At 43.4% G+C, this 5,522-nt stretch overlaps 1 non-coding gene across 1 annotated transcript; it reads right to left on the bottom strand.

Annotated features, from left to right (window-relative positions):
• Positions 1 to 3,357: 3,357 nt before the first annotated feature.
• LOC119934212 lies at positions 3,358 to 3,495 on the bottom strand. Its single transcript, XR_005452881.1, has one exon. It is a non-coding gene; the product is annotated as a small nucleolar RNA SNORA7 (small nucleolar RNA).
• Between the last annotated feature and the right edge of the window lie 2,027 nt (positions 3,496 to 5,522).

Genomic DNA, 5,522 nt, shown 5'->3' with positions numbered 1-5,522 from the left:
ATAATGGTATTTGTTAAGCACTTACTATGTGCCAAGCATTGTTCTAAGCACTGGGGGAGATACAAGGTAATCAGGTTGTCCCACACAGGGCTCACAGTCTTAATCTCCATTTTACAGATGAGGGAACTGAGGCACAGAGAAGTGAAGTGACTTGCCCAAAGTCACACAGCGGACAAGTGGCGGAGCCAGGATTAGAACCCATGACCCGAATGCAGAGCATTCATTCATTCAATCATATTTACTGAGCGCTTATGGTGTGCAAAGCACTGTACTAAGTGCTTGGGAGAGTATAATGCAACTGAATTGGTAGATCCTATGCCTGTCCTCAAGAAGTCTATGGGGAAGACAGACGTTAGAATAAATTATAGGTAGGGGAGGTGGCAGAGTGGCAGGTTATGTGCATAAGTACTGTGAGGCTGGTGGAAGGTGAATGCCAAGTGCTTAAAGGGCATCGATCCGAGTGCCCAGACTTCAAAGGAGGGCAAATGGAATTAATTATAAAAACCTGGGATGTAACCAACGTGTGACTGTCATTCTGAGTCTGGTGGTTTATTATTATTATTTATAATAATAATAATAATGGTATTTATTAAGTGCTTACTGTGTGCAAAGCAGTGTTCTGAGCACTGGGGACGTTACAAGGTGATCAGGTTGTCCCACGAGGGGCTCACAGTCTTCAACCCCATTTTACAGATGAGGGAACTGAGGCACAGAGAAGTGAAGTGACTTGCCCAAAGTCACACAGCTGACAATTGGAGGAGCTGGGATTTGAACCCAGGACCTCTGACTCCAAAGCCCCGGCTCTTTTCCACCGAGCCACGCTGCTTCTCTAATACGGTTTTCTTATAGAGATTCCCAACAGGGTTGGAAAAAGTTCATGAAAGGAGAAATTCTCTTTTCATTTCAAAGTACCAAATTTTAGGAGTTGGCAGGCGTTTATCTTAAATCCAACATGTTTCAAAACACTGTTTCCAGCAGAGGTTGAACTTGGAAATATTAAATGGCAAATTGAATTCAGACATTTATGATGACATTTCCTAAGAAGCCCTGCATAGCGGAAGGAGCACGGGCCTGGGAATCAGAAGACCTGGGTCCTTGTCCCGGCTCCACCACTTATCTGCTGTGTGACCTTGGGCAAGTCACTTCACTTCTCTGGGCCTCAGTTACCTTATCTGTAAAATGGGGATTAAGACTCTGAGCCCTGTGTGGGTCAGGGACTGTGTGCAACCCGATTATCTTGTATTCACCCTCGCACTTAGTACAGTGCTTGGCACATAGTAAGTGCTTAGCAAATACTAGTTTTTTTAAAAAAGGACAACAAATAGGTATTTTGACCCTTAAAAGCCTGTAGACTTACTGTGACTTACTCACTGTGAGCCTCCTGTGAATCAGGGACCGCGTCTAAATCAATGAATGTGTATTTCTCCCTAGCACTCAGTACAGTGTACTGCACTTTTTAGAGCTAAATACCACCACAATTCCCGCTATCACGAGTTTGGTATTAAATGAAAAAGAAAATTTCTGTTGTCTATTTTAGGCATATATTCAGTTTAAAGGTATGCTAAAACGCTAGTCAACAGAATTACTGCATCATTAAAATCACTGAAAAAACGACGTTCTACATTGGTGAGGCAAATTAGCACAGATTCAAAATATCCAGGATCTTTAAAATAGTAATTCATTCATTCATTCATTCAATTGTATTTATTGAACGCTTACTGTGTGCAGAGCACTGTACTAAGCGCTTGGGAAGTACAAGTTGGCAACATATAGAAATGGTCCCTACCCAACAGCGGGTGACAATTCCTGCCTATACTTCTGGCTACCATTTTTATGAATTTTCAGAGGAACTTACCATTGCAGATGAGAAGTACTGTGGCCTAGTGGAAAGAGCCCAAATCTGGCCATCAGAGGACTTGAGTTCTAATCCCAGCATTGCTACTTGTCTGTTGTGTGACCCTGGGCAAGTCACTTAACTTTTCTGTACCTCCGTTCTCTTCTCTGCAAAATGAGGATTCAAACCCATTCTCCCTCCTACTTAGACTGTGAGCCTCATTGTGGAACCTGATGATCTTGTGCTTGGTACGGTGTTTGACACATAATAAGTACTTAACAAATATCGCTAGTATTATGAATAAACAGAGGCCATATGGCTTGCAAGCTCATTGTGGGCAGGGAATATGTCTGTTTATTGTTGTTTTGTACTCTTCAAGGTGCTCAGAGAAGCAGCGTGGCTCAGTGGAAAGAGCCCGATCTCTGGAGTCAGTGGTCGTGGGTTCAAATCCCGGCTCTGCCAATTGTCAGCTGTGTGACCTTGGGCAAGTCACTTAACTTCTGTGGGCCTCAGTTACCTCATCTGTAAAATGGGGGTTGACTGTGAGTCCCCCGTGGGACCTGATCACCTTGTATCCCCCCAGTGCTTAGAACAGTGCTTTGCACATAGTAAGCGCTTAATAAATGCTATTATTATTAGTAGTAGTAGTAGTACAGTGCTCTGCACACAGTAAGTGCTCAATAGATATGACTGAGTGAATGAATGAATGAATAAAAGAATGATACGATGGTATTTATTAAGCGCTTACTATGTGCAAAGCACTGTAAGAATGTGCCTTGATTATTGGGCTGAGATGAACAGCAGGAGGGTGAGTGGGTATAGCAGTAAAATAGGGTGGAACAGTTCTGGAAGGAGTCTTGTCTTATGCTGTCAAGTCATCTCTGACCCCTAGCAGCAATATCATCATCATCATCATCATCATCAATCGTATTTATTGAGCGCTTACTATGTGCAGAGCACTGTACTAAATGCTTGGGAAGTACAAATTGGCAACATATAGAAACAGTCCCTACCCAACAGTGGGCTCACAGTCTAAAAGGGGGAGACAGAGAACAAAACCAAACATACTAACAAAATAAAATAAATAGAATAGATATGTACAAAATAAATAAATAAATAAATAGAGTAATAAATATGTACAAACATATATACATATATACAGGTGCTGTGGGGAAGGGAAGGAGGTAAGATGGGGGGATGGAGAGGGGGACGAGGGGGAGAGGAAGGAAGGGGCTCAGTCTGGGAAGGCCTCCTGGAGGAGGTGAGCTCTCAGCAGGGCCTTGAAGGGAGGAAAGGGCCTTGAAGGGAGGAAGGGCCTTGAAGGGAGGAAGGTTTCTTCCAATATGGACATATCTCTCCCGGAACACCCCACCCCCATTTGCAATCGTTCTGGTAGTGGAGCCATAGAGTTCTCCCGGTAAAAATCCAGAAGTGGTTTACCATTGCCGCCCTCTGTGCAGTCAACTTGCGTCTCCCCCTCAGCAGTCTCCCATTCTGCTGCTGCCCAGTACAGATGGCTTTTGACTTTTAGCAGTTTGCTTTCCGCTCACTAGCCAGTGGCCAAGCTAGGAATGGAATGGGTAGGCCTCTGCTTGACTCTCCCTCCAGTAGCCAAGACTGGTAGACTACTGGAAACTCTCCAGGTGTGACCCTGAGAGGGGATCGGGAAGGAGTGGAGACAGGAAAATTTTCAGGTAGGTAAATAATTGCAGATATTTAAGAAATCTATTTGTCCCAAACCATTCTTCCCCAGAGAGGTCTCAAAGGCCCTGAAGGGCTTCCTACAAGTGCTTAGAACATAGTAAGCACTTTACAAATACCATCATTATTATTATTATTAAGTATAATGGGGCAAGCTGGTGCCATAGGGAAGCAGCGTGGCTCAGTGGAAAGAGCCCGGGCTTGGGAGTCAGAGGTCATGGGTTCTAATCCCACCTCCGCCGCTTGTCAGCTGTGTGACTTTGGGCTAGTTACTTCACTTCTCTATGCCTTGGTTACCTCATCTGTAAAATGGGGATGAAGACTGTGAGCCCCACATGAGACAACCTGATCACTTTATATCCTCCCCAGCGCTTAGAACAGTGCTTTGCACATGGTAAGCACTTAACAAATGCCATCATTATTATTGTTATTATTATTATCCTGGTTGATTAAGCCTGCTGAGGGACTCAATAGCCCCTCAACATGGGCGGAAAGCAGCATGGCCTAGCAGATAGAGCCCTGGCCTGGGATTCACAAAGACCTGGATTCTAATTCCAGCTCCACTACTTGTCTGCTGTGTGACCTTGGCCAAGTCACTTCACTTCTCTGGGCCTTAGTTACCTCATCTGTAAAATGGGGATTAAGACTGTGATTCCCATGTGGGACAGGGACTGTGTCCAACCTGATTTGCTTGTATATACCCAGAATGATTGCAGAGTCGTAAGCCCTTGTAAGCCCTTAACAAATGCCACAATTACTATTATCATTACTAGGGGATTGAGGAATGTTCTTCTGGAAAGGTGACAGCAGAAGAAATGGTTGTGCACCTATGCATGATAACAATCAAGGCACACACACTAAAGTGTGAGGGTTTTTTTTTTTCCACGTGGGGATTCATCAGGAACATAATCCCACATGGCAAGAGAACTTTTTATAGGAAAAAAAATACTTGTATAAAAACTAGAAGAGACGTATGAAAGGGAAAGATTTAGAATGTTAAAATAATAATAATGATGATGATAAGGTTGGTTTTTGTTAAGCACTTACTATGTGCCGGGCACTGTACTAAGTGCTGAGGTGAATACAAGCAAATCAGGTTGGACACAGTCCCTGTCCAACATGGGGCTCACGGTATCAATCCCTATTTTACAGGTGAGGTAACCGAAGCAAAGAGAAGTGACTTTCTCAAGGCCACAAAGCAGACAAGTACTACATCCAGTTAACAACTGTCCTATATACTCTTTCCCTCCATCTTTAACTCAATGAAATAGTCTTTTGTTGTTACAGTTGTACTCACAACTCAATAAAATGTATCAGACTAATGTGGCAGTGATTGAGTATTCATGTAAGTGATGCCGTACCTTAATGACTAAATGATCACACATGGGAAATTTTCCCAGTTAATTCCCAGCACATCTAGTCTAACCAAACAATTAGCCACCATTAGAACTTGTGTATTTTTACCCAGCCCCAGGGCTTACACAGCTATGCATATTCAATTTTACATTATATTATTCCAGCGTATTCTATTATTTCACCTTGGCCTATCTGCATGATCTATTTTACCCCAATTTGTCCTCATGCTCCCTGTAAACGCCCTCTGGGCCATTGGCTTATTGCAGGCAGAGAAGGTGTCTATTCACTTTGTTGTATTCTCCCAAGCCCTTAGGACAGTGCTCTGCACACAGATAGTGCTCAATAAATACCACTGATTGATCAATTGATTGATTGATTGATGCAGCCCTGTGGAAAGAGAACAGGGCTGGAAGCCAGGAAAGCTTGGTTCTAATTCATTCATTCATTCAATCATATATATTGAGTGCTTACTGTGAGCAGAGCATTGTACTGAGCGCTTGGTAAGTACAAGTTGGTAACAGCTCCACATCTTGCCTGCTCCGTGACCTTGGACAAGTCACTTCATTTCTCTTATCTCTTATTTCTTGCCTCTTATCTCTCCTGTCCTTCATTCTCAGTCTCTTTTGCAGGC

This window comes from Tachyglossus aculeatus, chromosome 1, assembly GCF_015852505.1.
Source record: "Tachyglossus aculeatus isolate mTacAcu1 chromosome 1, mTacAcu1.pri, whole genome shotgun sequence".
NCBI classification, from domain to species: domain Eukaryota; kingdom Metazoa; phylum Chordata; class Mammalia; order Monotremata; family Tachyglossidae; genus Tachyglossus; species Tachyglossus aculeatus.
The sequence above is the reverse complement of the archived record's forward strand: the minus strand, read 5'-3'. Positions and strand labels throughout refer to the sequence as shown.